Here is an 18,622-nt window from a genome sequence, read left to right as displayed (position 1 = left end):
TCTGCAGCTTAAAGGCTGCTGCTTTCAGAGAACATAACAGGTTTTCAGACAATATGGAAAAATGCTAAAAAACAATCTCCAAGGCAGAGATGAATACTGTGTGGAGTACAAAGGAATTGCATGAAAAGTTCTGTTGCAAACCTTCTGAGCAAACAAGGACCAAGCTTGGCTGCTGAAGATGACTCAAGTTGAATTTTCAAAAGTAAGAAACTAAAAAGTTTGTTTCTTTGATAGTTGATAGGTTCCTTTTTTCACTAGTTTTATCCTGGGGATTTGGATTATTTTGGGTACACAAAAGCTCAGCACGCTCAAACAGCAGCAGCAGAAAAATTAGATAATTCTGGCAGCAGCACGAGGGAAGAGATGCATGGTCTTATTGTGTTGGATAAGGAGCACATACAAAAACACACAGTCCACAACTGTATTGAACTCATGCCCAGCACCTCAGCCTGTGCCTCTTCACAAATAGTTTTCCCTCTGCTGTCCTCAGGGGCTACTTTCGTGTTCTTTCTGTCTGCTCTTTTAAAAACCCCTCCCTTATCTTCCTCCAGTGATGTTCTTCATGTCCCCTTTCTCAAAATTTCCTTCTTGGATTCAAGCTTTCTTTTGAGAGATTTATGCCCATATGCCTCTGTCTTTTCATCCACTCTGATGTGTATCATCACAACATGCAGTAGCCAGAGGTAGCTTTGAAGGGGACCTGATTGTCAGAAGCTGTTTAGGCCCCAGGGAAGCTGATGGGAGCTCAGATTCTAACCTTAAGCACACAACTTTGGAATAATTTGTTCTGTGAAATCTGTCAGTCCTAATGTTGTCTGTTATTTAGACATTCCTACAAGTCTTGTTTTGTTTAAGGTGTTATCACAGCCCTTTAATACCACATAATTGTGTGAGTATCTCAACCTTTGTCTTGGAAGAAATCCTTTTTGATTCCTCTTGGCTGTAGAGGAAAATGGAAAAATGAAGACAGGAGTGTTAATTAAAACACACAACTTGTGTTATATGGATTTTATTTCACTCTCACAGTCTGGGAATAGAAGCAACAAAGCCAGTGTCCCCTCTGCATCCAGAAAACACATATCATATCTCCAAAATGAGGACAAATTAAGGAGGCTTGAAGGTGAATATCTATTCACGCAGGAGTTGACTTATCAATAACACAATCATTTTTCAGATGAATTGCAGATCCAGTTATTATTTTTTTCCAACTCTGAAAGTCAAAGAAAGCTTCTTAAAATAAAGATAGCTTTCATAAATTTTCTTTTGAAATTTTAAATGTGTTTCATGTAAGCTTTCAACTTTACTGCAGTGTCTCAGTTTGGTGAATAGTATCTGAAAAAAAAATCTGATTGAGAAATATGTATGAGTCAGCAATCATGATGCCTCTAGCAAAGCTAGAATAATGAGTGTGAGCCAGTAAATTATTAACTGCCTTTATTATAGCTGGCTAAGAATCAGTAACAGCTATTAAAAATATATAATTGAGATGGAGCTCAATTTTTTTTGGCATAGTAGAAAACCTGAAGGAATGATTGGATGTTAAGAGTCCTTTTGGTTCTGTAGGTAGCAATTTATGTTCACATCAAAAAAGTAAAAAAAGTTCATGGTTTTTGAAGCTTTTCATAAGATGTGCTCTAAAAGAGTGAAATGTATGTGTACTGTATTTACATGGGAGGGTTTTGGTAGTGGGGCAGTTAAAGGGGTGGCTTCTGTGAGGGACATGAGAAGCTGCTCCTGTGTGCAACAGAGGCAGTTCCAGCCAGACTCAAGACAAAACTGCCATTGGCTGAAACTGAGTCTGTGAGAAATGTTGGTGGAATCTCTGAGATAACGTATTTAAGAAGGGGCACAACAACTGCTGGGAGAGAAAAGTTGGAATCTGCAAGAGAAACAAATCTGCAGACACCAAGGTCAGTGAAGGAGAAGGGCTAGGAGGTACTGCAGGTGCCAGAGCTGAGATTCACCTGCAGTCTGTGATGTGGACCATGGTGATGCAGGTTGTCCCCCTGCAGCGCATGGAGATACATGAAGGAGCAGATATCCACCCTATATCCAGTGTAGGACCCTGTGCCATAGCAAATGGATATGCCCTGAAAGAAGATGCAGCCTGTTGAGACCCTACACTTGAGCAGGCTCCTGCCAGGACTTGCGGCCCTGGAGAAAGGAGTACATTGCTGGAGATAGTTTTTGTGTCTCTATGGGGAACAGGGATGCAGGAGAAGCCCATTGCTGAAGGATTGCACCTCTCAGATAGAACCTATGCCGGAGCAGTTCTTGAAGACCTGCAGCCCATAGGAAGTCTGTCAGGTGCCCACTAAGCAGCTCTGTCACTCCTCAGCATGATGGGAGAGAAAATGAAAAACCCATGGATCGAGATAAAAGCAGCTTAGTAGAGAAAAGCAAGGTCCACATGGTGAAACAAAGGAAAACACAGAGGTTTTATTCTCTACTTCCCATTAGCAGGTGATGACCTGCCACTACCCGCAAAGTAGGGGCTTTGGTAGCGGTTGGTCCAGAAGAGAAATGCTTTAATAAATAATTCCCTCACCCCTCCTTCCTCCTTCTCTTACTCTTATTGATGAGTCATATTGTTAAATTGTATGGAACATCCCTTTGGTCAGTTTAAGTTAGTTGTCTTGGGTAGGTCCCCTCCCATCCTCTTACCCACCCGCAGGTTTTGAGGCTTGGGGCCAGGTGGTAGTGGTTTGGAGAAACAGCCATGGTGGTGTCTGAGAAAAACTCAGCAGTAGCCAAAACACTGGTGTGTTATTCATACTCTTCTAGCTGCAAGCACAGAGAACAGCACTATGAAGGCACTATGAAGAAAGTTAAGTACATCCCGGTCAGACCCAATACATTTAATAATATGCAACATTTAACAATATGTATTTCTTAATACATACAAATTGAATGTGACTGTAAATTAGAGAATTTAGAAAAAAATAAAAACCATCAAGAAAGTATTTTTAAGAGAACCTCACCTTGGGTTCTTTACTTTTTTTACAAAGTCACAAGCATTCTTTGTTTCAACAAGATTGTATCTTATAAAGGGGTGTGAAGGGGGAATCAACATTTCTTTCCTTGGACCAACTTCTCTGTTTCTGTCAACATAAATTTTACCATTGGAATTTAGTCTGACCTTGTATCTAACTTAAACTCTTATCTTTTGCAGACTATGCAAACTTGTTTTTTCTTTTCTTTCACAAATACTTCTAAACAAAAAGAAAGGCATTACACAAATGTTAGCTGAATGCCTCGTCCCTGCATTAGCAGAACAAGTTCATGCAGCCCCTTTTCTGATCTGCTTTGTCAGTTTTCCCCTGAGAGAATAAAAGTGTCAGACTTCTTAGGATTTATTTGTGTAACAGGGAGGCATCCAATGCATGAGTTTTGCCACTTCCAGACATTATTCAAAGCATATTGTACAGCAAAAGTTTACTAAGGAAGATTACAGGGCTTTACTAATAATCCTCCTCTGATCCGTGCATTGCACTGGTCTGGATGATTTACAGATATCTGGTAGCCCAGATGGATTAGGGGTGGTAGAAGTCTAGGACAAATAGGCATGGAGCATGTGCAGTTTAGCTGCATGGGGTGTGCAGTGAAATTCATTTTTTGGAACTCCAGATTTCAAGAACAGCATCTAAGTTGTGTCCAACTTGGCCAGGTCACATTGATCAGCTTCCAAGAGAAAAAACAGGATGACATTCACAGAAAAACCTGCAGGAGGGGGGCACAATTGTGCTTTCTGGGCCTGCTAAATAGATCTGCTAAATCTATTTGTGGTGCTTGATCAGGGTTTCATCAATGGAAGTCCCAAGCAGGTACTTTTCCTTCAAAATATATTGCCATCCCAAAATACTTACCAAATCAGGCCCGGATCAAAGCACTAACAACATTTTGGACAGAAAGGGAAAATGCATAATGTAAGAGACAAGAGAACACAGGTGCAAGCCCTCTCCACTATGAGACTGTATCATAACCTACTCGGGCATCCAGCTACAAAACTAAGAAAAGATCTGTGCAGTCCATCAGGTTTCAATTTTAACATAAAAAATGAAAACGAAAAAGAAAATTATGGAGTTTTCTCCTAATCTCAACCTAGTGCTTGCTAGCGCCATGAGATACTGGTACTGAAGAAACAGTTTTCCTCATCACATTTTGGTTGTCCCTTACAACCATATATATTTTGTTAGGGATCTGAAAAAAATATATGCAGAGATATTTCAATTGCATTTCTTCCTAATGCTGAAACACTTTGGATCCCTGGTCATGAATAGGATACCTAGAGGATACCAATTGGACAACATATCAGAAAATGTTACGCCCACCCATTCATTAACAGTTCAAGGCAAATACAGTTTGATGTGTGAATACAAGGAAACAACAGCAGTGTAAGTGGTCAGCTCAAAATACTATCTACTTGACTGTTTCAGATTTTGTTTTGTTCAGATCGTTTCAGATGATTTCCAATATTTTTGTGGAAGTCACAATAAAGCAAAGCTTTAGGAAGGCAATAAAGATGACATTTTCATAGCATATACAGCCAATGCCTCTCAAGTATTAAAGAATCACAGTAGAACAAATTACCAAAGGAATTGTTTGAAAATTGTTTGAAAAGCTTTAAAGAGTGGCTGGCATTACTGTATGCTTTTTTGACTAAAGTAATCTCAGGTATCCTGTATTTTTCAGTTGTATGACATTAACTGGCTTCAGTCCAAGTTACCACATGCCCTTTGCCTGAAAAGTATACACCATAAAATGTACATGAAAGAATACTACTTCCTCCTTGTAGATCTGATGTAAAAGTAAAGAGAATATCCACAAATGGTCTGAGATTTTACAAACATCAGGAAACACAAAATAAAATGATGTCACAGCTCATTTCATCCATTTCAACTTCAGCCCTACATAAATTCTAGGATTCCTATTACTTCCTCTTAGATGCAGTGACAGGGACTACAAACCTTTTCCATACTAGCCTACTATCTGCACCTTTTAATTTATTACAATTATGTATATCTCATCACAAACATATTTAGATAAAAAATAGTTCCAGAATTACAGAAAAATTGTCTACAAAGGTATATGTAGCCCAGAAAGCCAATCATATCCTGAGCTGCATGGAAAGCAGCATGGCCAGCAGGTTGAGGGAGGTGACTCTGCCCTTCTATTTTGCTCTGGTGAGACCCCACCCGGAGTGCTGAATCCAGCTCTGAGGTCCCCAGCACAGAAAGGACGTGGACCTGCTGGAGTGAGTCCAGAGGAGGGACATGGAGATAATCAGAGGGATGGAAAGGAAAGGCTAAAAGAATTGGGATTGTTCAGCCTGTAGAAGAGAAGGCTTCAGGCTGACCTATTTGCAGCCTGCCAGTACCTGAAGGGAGCCTACGAGAAAGATGGAGAGAAACTTCTTGTAAGATCATGTAGTGACAGGACAAGGGGGAAGGGCTTCAAACTGAAAGAGAGTAGGTTTAGATTAGATATTAGGATGAAATTCTTTACTGTGAGAGTGGTGAGGCACTGGAACAAGTCGTCCAGAGAAGTTGTGGATGCCCCATTCCTGGAAGTGTTCAAGGCCAGGTTGGATGGGGCTTTGAGCAACCTGGTCTAGTGGAAGGTGTCCCAGCCTATGGAAGGTGGTTGGAACTAGATTATTTTTAAGGTCCCTCTCACCCAAAGCCATTCTATGGTTCTGTGTTATCATTCTGTGTTTCTATACCATGCAGTGCAATGCCTTACAATGAATAACATAACACACACACGTGCACAAAATATGTAAAGGTGAGTTCAGTATCCCTCTTTTCTGTTTTTAACAGCTTTAACACTAGTATTGTGCAGTGCAAGTTATAAAGGGTTTAAATACAGCTAATCAATTTAAGAAGACAAAATGTTTTTATTAGTTTTCCAAGGCAGACTGGAATAAAACACTAAATATTTGATAGAAAATCATAGAAATATAAATACTCAGCATAACTATTCTTAAAATGATATAACTTAATGTGAAACATGAAATAGGGAGACTAAGAGTGTACTGTGAACATTTTTCTTAAAAGCCGGAATACTGAAATTAAATAAACAAACTCTGGTAGAAGAAATAGACTCACTGTTTTTGAAGACTGTGAAATGGGACCTGATGGTGGTATAACCTTTTAAAGGTTATGCAACTAAACATTGTTTGCAGCCTTGGTATGCCAGAATTGAATGACAAAATTAGTCAACAGTGTAATTTATGAGGGACTCTCCTGGTTCCCTCCTTACACAAATCAAATTTGGAGGCAGAATAATGTCTTATGATAGCGAGGCAGTACTTGCCGAATGTGTTGTGTGGCAGCTTGCAATATACCTTCATCTGAAATCACATTTATAAAAGGAATGTTCAATTTGAAACCATTTTTACCCCATTTACTGACACCTAATCCATAATTCTTGCTACCTTGTGTATTTCCACAGGTAAGACATTACACCATGCAGGCAGCAGTGAAAAATGGGGACAACGGAGAAAGTGAAGGAAGGAAGAATGCCACTCTGTTCTTCCTGTTTCCCACTTAATGGCTTCCAGATCTCTGGAAATCAAAGCAGTTGGTGTGAAGGACTCTTCTTTGAATCAACCCTAGGTGTAAAAGGGCCAAGCAAGACCAAGGAGCAATCACTTTCCGGTGTGTGCACCCTGCCTGAAGTACCTAGGAGAACAGGACCTTGATGGCCAGCCACATCAATGCCTCTCTTCATCAGACATTTCTTGATAAGGCAGAAAAATGAAGGTTGCTGGTGCTGGGTACTCCAGCAGAGGGATTTTACTTTCCCATCAGGTCATTGCAGAAGGCACATTAAAGCTACTCACAGCTAATGTACCTTTTCCACCAGATCATCTTTATTCTTCAGATGTTAATATTTTTCTTATGTCCCTAGTAATTCCACAGTGCAGGGACAGGCCTTTAGATTTAGCTTAAGTGGGTCCATGAAATCTAAGGGCAGTTTAGGATAAACAAATTTGCATATGAAATTATGTAACACTAGTGACACTGCTCTGACTGAATTGCTCATTTTCATTTTCTTTTAATTCAAAACCTCCCACGTCTGGAGTTATCTGTCACTGCCATTCAGACTCATCTTCAGATGGAATGAACAGTCCTCTATTCCACCACCATCCCACCTATTACACCTGATGCCATTTGCATGTTTTTTAATGGAGATAATTTCGGTCAGTTGAATCACAAGATGCAAACACAAGTTGCCAAGGGAATGTAGTTTACTCCAGAGGCGTGGCTGTGAAAGCTGTTACAAGGGCTCAGTATTCATGCTTTCTGAAATATTTTTCTCTCTGGCATGATGGTTGCATCTAAAGAGGAAGAGTAATTTTTGTGGGGGCAGCACCTTTCCACTGCAAGATATAGGAATCCTTAAAAGGAGCCGGACAACAGGGAAGATATCCTCCACTGAACTACATAATGCCATGTGACATTTTGGCATATCAAATGTCTCAGCTATTCTTTTAGTATGGGTCCCTTCGAGAACCTTTTCTGCAGAGTCTGGTAGATGGTTTCAAGCAATGTAAATCACCAGACCTATGTCTAAATAATGCTTTTCATGGTACCTCAGTCAAACAATGTTTTCTGCTCTTTCTTACTCTGGGCATAACCTTCACCATGACCTTTCAGTGATGTCCTGCTGCATTTCTCACCTAAATCTTCTTATTTTTGAGACCAACCATGCTGGACCAGGTAGTTATGTCCTTACTTATCAGATGTCACGATAGAAAGAAAAAAAAAAGATGGCACAGATGTTTGATCACGGTTCTGGGTTTTCCTAGACACTGATGTTTGTTTCTGCCAGATTCAAACCACAGGGATGTGGAACCTTCTGAAGTCAAGAGCTGTTCACTCAGGTGCTATAGGAAGATTAAATGAGTCAGTGAGCTGGGATCAGAGCTCAAACTGTTTAACCCCTTCAAATGCTCCATCCAGTTGTCTGCGTTGCCTTCCCTGGTGAAGTTTTAATGTGTGCAAATCTGTAATTTACACACTTAACCCTAAACTTGTAGTTTGCTGGGCTTCTTTAATGTAGTTTAAATTCTACTTTTATGATTAAATTGTTCAAAAATGCCTTGGACAATTTGGAGAGTGGGTGACACTTAATAGTTAAAATTATTATATTTAGATTCTTTTTTTATTATCCTGAAGTCTGTCAGTATGGGAATAGAAACTTCAAGTGATGGTTAGTTATTGAGAACAGCATTTGGATTATTACCTTTCCAGAAAAGTACTCCTATTTCTACTGAGAAACTGTCTTAATTTCCTTTTATTACTAAAACTTAATGAGATAGTAATATAAAATATAATTAATTTTATAATAATTTTAAAATTTATAGGTTGACCAAAGGGGGATTCTGTCTACAGAGTCCATTTGGATCTTTGATCTGCCTGCTAAAAATGCCAAAAAATGTCTACCAGTTACTGCCAGGACTAATCATGACCTCTGACCCTGAAGGCCCAAGTAATCTCTGCCTTGGTTTCTCAGCTATTAAATATGATGGGGAATACAGATCACTGTAGGCTGTGAGCCTTTTTCTTGTTTCATCTTTTAAAGCTCCAATTCTTCAGTGCATACAAGCACAACTTTATCATTGTGACAGCACTGCTGTCAGTGGAGCTGCTCCAAGAATAAGGTCAGAGTGTGCATTCCTACAAGGTCATGGATTGAAAAATATTTGGGGTGAGATTTATTCCCCAGTTAAGAACCTAAATGGTGCCTAGCACAGTAGATTCTTCTACTTGTTTGTGGCTTTCTCAGTAAAAAAGTTTGTTATAATAGTAATAAAGTGAGAAGTTCTAGCTGTTCTTTATTATTTTACAGCACTGTCATATTTCACATCTGGTACTGTGTTTGACTTTTATTCCCAGCCCTGTTAATATGTGATATATCCATAGAACTGCAAAGTCAGAAGATTGATTGGACATTTCTAATAAATATTAAGCTCTGGTCTTATACACTTGCCCATCTAGAGAAAGGACAAACACCTGTTTTGCAGAGGTCTGAATTTCTAGCATGTTGTTGGCCAACTGGAACACACAGGTTGCATTCAAAAGCAAATTTGCTTGAATGGGTTGATGCACTTCAGACGGGCAAAAACTAAGCATGAAATTCTAAGGACTGTTTCTCTGGTCTTATTTCAGCTTCTTTTCACAAGACTGCACAATACAGTTATCAGGTATCGGGCATTGAACAGCCTTTCATGTATTATTTAGGTAAAAGCTCAGCTGTTTTAGATGGCAAAACAGTGCAATCTAAAGTGAGTGTTATCCATTATTTTCACTTGGGCCAAGATTTATTTTAGCCCAATTTCCTGTCTACAGGGAAATGCAGCTGGTGGGTGAGTTCTCACTCCTATTACTGACTCCTAGAGAGCTTCCTTAAGGAATCCAGTGCCAACTCCCCACTGATTATTGATTCCATCAAACTCAATGAACTCGAATGAATAAATAGTTCCTAATTTGTTGTGACATTGCACAGATGTGTTTATTTGTTAAAGAAGGGAGCTGTGACAGTGTACTTCCCATTCAGCACTGGGACAACTTGGTTTGTATTGGCAAGGATGAGGAGAGAAGGGTGGGCCATGCCAGGCAGCTTGCATGATGAGATGTTTGCAATTACTGCTCCTCAGCAGAGTCTCTGGGCTTCCTCTCACTCTTTGTGCCTTTGCTTCCCTTTTCTAATACATAGATTGCTGAGTAGTTAAAGGTAGGGGCCATAATTTAGATCTATCTCTGCAAAAGGGGGTTCATGCCCAGGTCACAAATTTGCAGTTACAATCTAGATTACATCAGAGCTGAGACAAACCTGATCTCACCTGCCACCCAAGGCATTTTTTCATGGACAGTTTTGTCCTTTTCCTACATTCCTGGATTCTGGCAGTATAACTGCATCTGTGTGACTCAGTGCCCTGGAACAGTCTTATGCTTCTATGATCATATTGTTCTGTATCCAGAGATAATATCAGTATGGCTTAAGAGCCCTGAAGTGTTGGAGAAGACTGAGTGATCACTCTTTGGGTTTTAAAATTCACTTCTTTTTATCTCTGGATTACTATGACATTCTGATGTCTAAGATTTTAAATTAATGCACAGAAAACCAATGACGAGTGCGATGATTTAACACCAGCCAGTAACTAAGAACAACACAGACACCCACTCACTATCCCCCACAGTGGGATGAGGGAGAGAATTGAAAGAATAAAGGCTAGAAAAACTCAGGGGTTGAGATAAAGGCAGTTTAATAGGTAAAGTAAAAGCCACACAAGCAAGCCAAGCAAACAAGGAATTAATTCACCTCTTCCCATCAGCAGGCAGGTGTACAACCATCTCCAGGTTAGCAGAGCTCCATCACACGTAATGGTTACTTGGGAAAACAAATGCCATCTCCAAACATCCCCTGCTTCCTTCTTCTTCCCCCAGCTCTGTATACTGAGCATGATGTCATATCAGTATGGAATATTCCTTGCATCAGTTGGAGTCAGCTCTCCTGGCTGTGTTCCCTCACAGCATCTTGTACACCCCCAGCCTCCTCAATGGTGGGGTCAGCAATAACTAAAGTAACCCTGCATTATCAATGCTGTTTTCAGTACAAATCCAAAACATAACCCCATTCCAACTACCGTGAAGAAAATTAACTCTACTCCAGCAAAAACCAGCACAGACTGTCTGAAATGATAGGAAGTTCGAGAGGCCAGGTAAGGGAGTAGTTTCCCAAAGTTGTCAGGTTTGGTTTCAGGAAACCTGGATTCAAATTCCAGCTTGATGCATATTGCCAGACACAAACTCAATGTTACAGTTAACTGACCTGTAAAAGGTGACCTTATTAGTTCTTTTTTCCCCCCTTATCTCTGCCAGTTTTCCAGAGCAGAAAATGTCTCTCACTCTCTGTTCGAGCCAGAGATGTTTAGAATGGTGACACCATCTCTGTTGGGGCCTTAAGGCATGTCCATAATAGAAAAAACAGCAATACATTTTATTCAGAGAAAAAAAAGTAAGGTATTAGATATGTTTTTTTCTGAAAGCACTGTGTGCTGCAAAGGCAATTTTTCTTCTGTAATAAAACAAAAAATGATACAGCAGTAAATCTCAATGTGCTCTTCTCTCAGTAACATAATTTTACAGAAGTCTAGCAAGACAACTTATGTGTCTTTCCTTTCTTTTATTTTCTCTAAAAATAGTTACTCAACCTTGTGAGTTGAAACTGGAAATTGATGTTCTGCATCAGTGATTAAGTAGCCCAATTAGCCCCAGAGTTTAATCACTAAATATTCTGGTTTGGAGTACAATTGGAATACACTCTTTGAATTCTATTTACAATTTTGTGGGCAATAAAAAGAACTAAGTTGGAGGAGAGCTTCTACCCTCAATCTGTATCTGCTACCACTGCTTTTTTTCTTTTTTTTAAAAACTTTTAGGCCCCTCATTCCCAGGAGTTTCTCTCGTTCCTTATATTTACCTCATTAAGAGGGATGTTGTGCCAGAAATGGAAGTACGAAATAGAAGACATCAGAGCATAGAGTACTTCTCCATTCATCAGGAATTCTTCACTGAGTAACTACCAGAACTCTATGGTTCACTGGCTGGATATGTGGATAAACAACTAAAGACTCAGCTCCAGGAAGAAAGATGCTTTGCTTCTTGAAGGCTATCAGGAGTAAAGGTCCTTATCAAACCCTCTGCCTTCAGATATGGGAATAAACTACTCCCAGCTTTCTGGTTTGGAAAATCTTGTCAGCAGGGGTTTGTTAGTGAGATTTCTGATACACATCTGCAACAGTCTCTGATACAGTTCCATAATTCTGTATTTAAGAGAATGCAAAGCTTATCATGCAAACAAGACAGCACTCAGATGTGCTGAGAATCTGACACACTTAGATTCCTTGCCCATTTCCAATCTATGCCTTTGTCAGATTTTTTGAGTCAGGAAGAACAAACCCTTTCTTCTTCTTACCTATCCCAATCTCTGGGATTTAAGAGAGGAAAGAAGGAGAGTAGCCCAACTACACAGTGATGTTTTACACAAACCCCAGGGCCAGTCTGAGGACGCAGGTTGCTACTCTGAGGCCTTCCCATCCATGTAACCTCCACGCTGAGACCTGTCCCCCACACATACTGAAGTATTACTGCAGTGCACAGAGATAAATGAATGAATGCTTGTGGACTCCTCTGCTCTGGACTGACCTAGGCAACTACTTGAGCAGCAACGAGATGATACTTGCACTTGAGAAAGACAATTCAGTGAAAGCAAAGTCAGTGGCAGGTTAAAACTGTTCCTTGATATAAATCTGTAGGGTTTAAAATAGAAATATCCAGTGCATTAAAATGATAAAAAGCAAATTAACATAGAAATTCATTAACAACATTGAGAATCTCACAGTAATATCTGCCAACCCAGGTACTAAATCAAAATTTGAATTTAATAAAATCACTCATTTGCTAAAGGTCACAATGCTTCAGGTAAGCTACTAGTTTTTTCTCAGTCAGCTGTGTTTATAATTACCAACCACTGTATTTTCTCTTTCTTTACATTTCTTTGGAGGCTCTGCTGCTTTGTTCTTATTCTCCAATGGCTACATGAGGCTGGAAGAAGAAATTACCATCCAAGATACTGAAATTTCAAAATTCTACATTGTCTTAAATTGGGATGAAAATCTCAGAATATTTTGCAAACAAAATATGCAGAAATATTTTATTCTCACCGTACACAGCATTTCATTTCAACAAACTCGAAGCTAGTAATCTGATAGTCTTATTCTGTTATTTAGCTAAAAAAACAGGATGGGTAAAAGTGTTAGGACTTTTTTGAAATTAATCCTTTCAACTTTCTGATAGTAAGACTTAACAATAATTGTACAGTAAGAACTTGAATGAAAATAACATTTATCTGCAAGATATTTTCATTCTGTAACACCAGCATTTTTCAACAGGTCACCTTAGAAAATTTTCAGCTTAGCTTAATGTATGCAACATCAGCTTTATGTTTATCATTTTGTGGGGCTCTACCATTTTTTTAGAGGCAGTAGTACCTGCAGAACTTACCTTTGAATTTGGAGGACAAGATTGTACATCATGGTAGGAGGTATTCATGAAAGTAAAAGAGAATAAAATAGGAAAAAACCTGATGCATATTTAAGTCAACAGAAGCAGATTATTGTGGAACTGCTTGTATGAGAATAATCTCTCTGTTGTAGTACCTATAAAAAGATACTTAAACCCCTGAATCAGCCATGGGGCTCCTGGTAGATAATGGAGAAGTCTATAAACCTTTTGCACAGAATCTCCCTTAGCATTGATTTGGTGTGTGATGCACCGTGTTGTGAGCAGGCAGAGGGCTTGCTTTTTATAGAGTCTGGAATTATTTGAAACCTGAATGAAAAGTCAGTGGGGAAAAAAACACTTAAAAACCTTTGCAACGGTAATGGTCACTACACATATTTGACATCCGTGTTTTGATTTTAACTGCACAGTAACAAAACTACTAAGCATCAACAGTTTCAAAAGCTTACAATAATTGTCTCATGTTCTGTCAAAGTCTGCCTAGAGTTCCCTCTTTCTCTTGCATTCCCTTCCCCTCTGTCATCAGCCCAAGAGCATGATGACTGTCAGCTGCACAGCTTCTCTTCTTCAGCGCTGGAGATGGATGTGGAAGGCAGCCTCTTTACTCTTCCCAGTTGAATGATTCTTCCTCTCTCCAGCCAAGCAGGATCATAATAGCTACGGGTGGGACAAATGAGATCTGTATGTCTGCTGACTTTATAAAATCTCAGTAGCATCATTCTTCCCCTCCCTGCCTAAAAAACTTCCCTTAGCACTAATAGGCTTGGTGGTACCAGGAACTTTTAAACATTTATTTATATCCCTATTATGATTCAACTCATGTTGTCAATGCTACATTTACAAATCTGTCACCGAGCTCCTTCAGTATCCCACATGGGAGTACTGAAGGAGAAGCAGAAAAGCAGCTGAACTCAGAACCCGAGGTTATCTCTGCTAAACTACAGGGAATGATTCAAACTTTCAGGTTAAGTTCCTTTGCATTTCCTATGCTACAAGTTGCTGGGGTCAAGTTTGTTATTATCTATTATAACAACACAAACCGAATGAGAATTGTTAACCTTTTTTTTTTCCTTTTCTACTGGAAAGTGAAGTACTGCAGAGAGATGTATGTGTGAATCTAAGTACAAGGAATACTTAAAAATAACAGTAAGATCCTTCCACATTAAATGTGTATAAGGAAACTTCAGGGATGCTGATATTGTAGGGCTTTACATGTTTCATTCATACTTGTGTTTTTCTATACTTATGCCACTCAAATCAACATACACCAGAAAACACAAAAAAAAATCTTGCCATTAGAAAGGTATAACCACATTCAAGGAGCATATACATATTTTTATTTTTTTAATGACTTTCTTACAAGATGCCATATTTACCATATTCCATACCATATCAATATACACTCCTGCTCCTTTTGCAAAAATACATCCTACATTGCTGTTCACTCAGCCCCTCCTGAAGAGAAGTATCACTTGATCACTGCACTCCTGACCACAATTGCCACATCTACTGCTTTTGCACAGGTAGATAAGAATGCATGCTCTTATGCCCAGTTGTTTGCTGTAGAGCTTGTCATACAGCCATCAGCACAACAGACATGCTTCACACAGAGATGACAGAGCACGTAGTTTAGAAGCTTTCTAGTAAGGAATAGGAGCAGGGAATGCTCCAATTAGTTGGTCAGAAGTGCTGCTCTTTGAAATGGAAGCATTTTCCCACCTTCTCAGTTAACTGTCTTGAAGGACTTGTTGACATACAAGCTGTGTCTCCCTCCCACCAATTTGCATCTGAGTGGGAGACCAAAGCTCACAGATTGATGTCTCAGGCAGCCACCAGTCTGCTAAACATAGTTGCCCTCCTGAACACTGAAGAAGATTATATTCCGTAAAAGCTTCCCTCAACTTCTCTGGAAGCCTCTGGTCTGCAAGACTCTTATTCTTTCTGAATTAGTGTTTTCGAAATCTGACCTCTAATCTTTTCTGTATAATAGTGCAAGAGTTCTCATATGATTTCCATTTTAGTAGGTTCAATTGAGCTACATGCTGGCTAGATTATAAATGCTGTGCATACTTCTCTGTCATGTGGTTTTTCCACTTTAATCCTGATACAATTGTGTTTCGAAGTAAATACCAACTTTTAGGGTATCTGTGCACTATCCTGAACACAATGGCTCTTGCTTATGTGATAATGCATAACAATATTAAACAATAGGAACAATGATAATAATAAGTATTGCTAGCTAATTAACATTGGTTGTAGTTTTCCAAGTTTTAAGATTGTTACAAAACTTGACTGCATACATGGAAGCAGTGTTAACTCCCCTTTGATAAAAAAAAAAAGAATTATTAATTGTGATTGTCATGTGTGGATTCATGTTAGCTAGATATTTTCAAGGACAGGGCAGCAATTGCTTGATCTTGTATAAGTTCTTTTTACAATAATGCTGACTGAATAAGTGGTTGCTAAGGTCAATTACTCCTCAATTTGATTAGGTCAGACCAGAGCCTGTAATGATTTCTCCTGTATCCTCAGATACAACCCTGCACTTAAAAACCCTAACTTTAGCATTATGTCTTCAATGGACTTCCCCTGCAAACCTCCCCAGGCAGAACAAGGACATTCAAAATGCATGAGGACAACCAGTGCCGACTTGGAGTTCATGTTTACTCTTCTGTGTCATTACTGACAGCACCTCTCTGGCAGAGGTTTTGTTTCACTTATACAAAGGGTCGTCCAGACAGAAAACAAAAGACCCAATTTCCTTCAGCTTGGAATGTTGTTTAGCTTAAAACTATTGTGAATTCTGGCCTCCAGAAACAGCTCTCGAGAGTCAAGATGAACAAGGGACCCTCAGCTGTACCATGAGGGTGTGTAGTTTGTGGCAGTCCCTTGTCAGGCGAAAGAGATGTACTTGGTAGAGATGTCCTTAATTTGACAGTGTTCTGCTATTTTTGAAGGTGCAAATCCAGAATAAAGACGTGCTTCTAGGGTGAGGCATGATGGCTGAGAAAGATAAAATTAGATAACTGTAAATGTGAGACTAGCACATTAGAACTATTTTTGGGAGTAGCGGTTCAGTCACCTCACAAGACTGTTAATATGCTTCTGCATGTGTAAAATAGAGCTGATAGAACACAGCTGCTTGATTAACTCCTGATGGTCCAAGGAGTTGGTTCTTAGCAGAGGAAATACAGAATTTACCTAATGAATGAGTAATCCCCTCTCAAACATTGCTCCTGTCACCTTTGGCTTTTCAAGGTAACGATCATTATCCTTGTAGTCTCAGGGAGTGCCTCCTCTGCCATCAGTATTTCAGGAATAATTAAAATGATAGGACAGTTGAAGGCTTTCAGTGCACATTAGACCAACGTTCTCAGCTCGTGCATGAAACAAGCAATAAAACAATTTAATTCAGAATACACCAATTGCAAAAGGGGGAACAGGTCAAACTGCTATACAGTCATGTGTCAAACCTTTAACCCTGGTAACTAGACATATATCCCAAAATAAAAGTGTGTTCAAAACATGTTTTAAATTCTGAAGAGTCTTTGGGTGAACAAATTGAAACTATTCAGCCCTGACATCCTTTGATACAGACCACAACCTCTTCCCCTCCCTCTGAGTAACAAAGGTATTTTCCTATTTACAGAGTAATCTAGAGCCACTCCAGAAGAAAAATGTTGTTCATGGAGTGCTGACATATGTTCAGGTCAACAACTTGGACAAGGTACGAAAAGAAAGCATGGTATCCATCCATACCCATAATGTGTCTCTCATGCAATAGTTTTCTGTAGTTAGATGTGTGTTAAGTGATGCAGATGATTACTTTGCAAATTTCTGTGTATACAAAGGGACACGAGCCCCAGTACCATGACCAGCGATAGGGCATCTTAACCTCATGTTTGGTTCATCCTCCAGCCTCACCTCTGTTTACCAGAGGTGGTACCTGAGCATTCATATTCTACAAAGGTTACAAAACAATGTGGTGACATTTCATCATTCACTAAAAATTTTTGGAATTAATTAACCTACTTTTTGTTGCTAATAAAGAAATCTTCAGTCAGGGACTGTGTGGTACTTGGCCCATCAAACTTTTAAATCTTTCCTAGGAGTTGAAATGGCTTGTTGTGATCACATACTTCAAAGAACTATCATTTGTCTTTCAGTTAAACTTAAATGATGAAAATCTTTCCTCCTGGCTTTGAAACTGTATACTTCATTTGAAGCCACTTTTTTTTTTTTTTTAATTCTATGTAATAGGTTGTCTAATCAAATTACTAGTTGTGTTTAATTTAGTCAATGGAACCTAGTGTCTAGGTCTCTAGTGGCAGACATGCTGATTTTTAATGAACTAGTTGATTTTCTGGCAATTTATAAACTGTTTTTGCTGAATATATCAATTATCATCACTGTGTAATCAAATCTGCCAATTATGTGGCACATTGTTAGTTCACTGAGCAAATGCAAAGAAAAGTTTGTGACAAAAAGCACTGAGTCTGTACAATTTCCATGATAAGGTAGGAACAATCACTTTATAGAGTTAATCCAGAAATTCTATAGTTCCTTTTAATTATCTTCTTTTCTTTCTCTCACGAAAGCTGTATCTTGAATCCTCCTCCTTACCTAAAGTCACAAAGCTAGATTGTGATTGCTTCTAATTATTTTATATCTCAGAAAAGCTTTTGGTAAACAACTATGAGAGACACACTCCTGTCAACAGAAGAGACCAAATTAGACAGAATAACATAAACAGAAGTCTGTCAGCTGTGACAGCTTTGTGACAGATTTATCTCCCACCCAAAATGCCTTTCTCCTGGTCACAGATACTGATAAAACATGCTTTCTGCGAGGATTGCTCCCAAAAACCCACTCCCCTCAGCAAAATCCAGAGTAGTCTCTACACATTCTTTTGCCAAAGTGAACTGGTCAAAAAATACATCGGATTTTTAATACAAGCCTAGCCATCTCTTTTAATAAGGAGAGTTATAAGAGAAGGAATAGTTTACAGTGGCATTTTTTTCTTTTCTTCAAAATGTAACAAACTCAAAAAGCTAAACAAAAGGGATTTGGGAGCTCCAAATGAACATATGAAAGTGCTCAGAGTTAGACTCAACATGGTGGTTACTCTGAGCTGGCATATTGAGGATCTGGGGGCCGTGAAGAAACAAAGTGGGGCTCAGGGTGTGTTCTGATCTGGTTACAAATCGCACCAACATCACTGAGAATTTTTAGAAATCCCCTTCAGTAGTACAAGGCTTTTTCTGAAGCCAACCTGAAAGCCACATACAACACATACAGCTCTACAAATTTCCTGTACAAAGTGCCCTTCTCTTTCATCGTCACGTGAGGAATGAGACCCACCAGTTTCACCCAGCATGAAGATTGATGCCACTGTAGCAGGAGAAAAGGACACCAGTACATGGACTGCAAATGAATGCCACTTGACTTCTGAGCTTTGGAGAACTTCTCTGGCGGATTTTGAAGTGACACAAACTTAGCAAGCTCATGAATGTCATTAAGATTCTGCGGAG

The 18,622-nt window shown here is 39.2% G+C and overlaps 1 long non-coding RNA gene across 2 annotated transcripts; it reads right to left on the bottom strand.

The window, feature by feature from the left end:
- Positions 1-1,033: 1,033 nt before the first annotated feature.
- LOC127472006 (uncharacterized) lies at positions 1,034-10,732 on the bottom strand. 2 transcript variants are annotated; one of them, XR_007904837.1, is made up of 4 exons: positions 7,685-7,754; positions 6,437-6,566; positions 2,665-2,784; positions 1,034-1,210 (listed from the first exon to the last, which is right to left on the bottom strand). It is a non-coding gene; the product is annotated as an uncharacterized LOC127472006 (long non-coding RNA). The 2 variants fall into 2 exon arrangements; XR_007904836.1 differs by lacking the exons at positions 6,437-6,566; positions 7,685-7,754 and adding an exon at positions 10,330-10,732.
- Between the last annotated feature and the right edge of the window lie 7,890 nt (positions 10,733-18,622).

The sequence above is a fragment of the Manacus candei genome, unplaced genomic scaffold, assembly GCF_025592945.1.
Source record: "Manacus candei isolate 608988 ecotype Guabito, Panama unplaced genomic scaffold, ASM2559294v1 h1tg000028l, whole genome shotgun sequence".
NCBI lineage: Eukaryota > Metazoa > Chordata > Aves > Passeriformes > Pipridae > Manacus > Manacus candei.
Note: the sequence above shows the minus strand (reverse complement) of the source record. Positions and strands in the feature narration are given on the sequence as shown.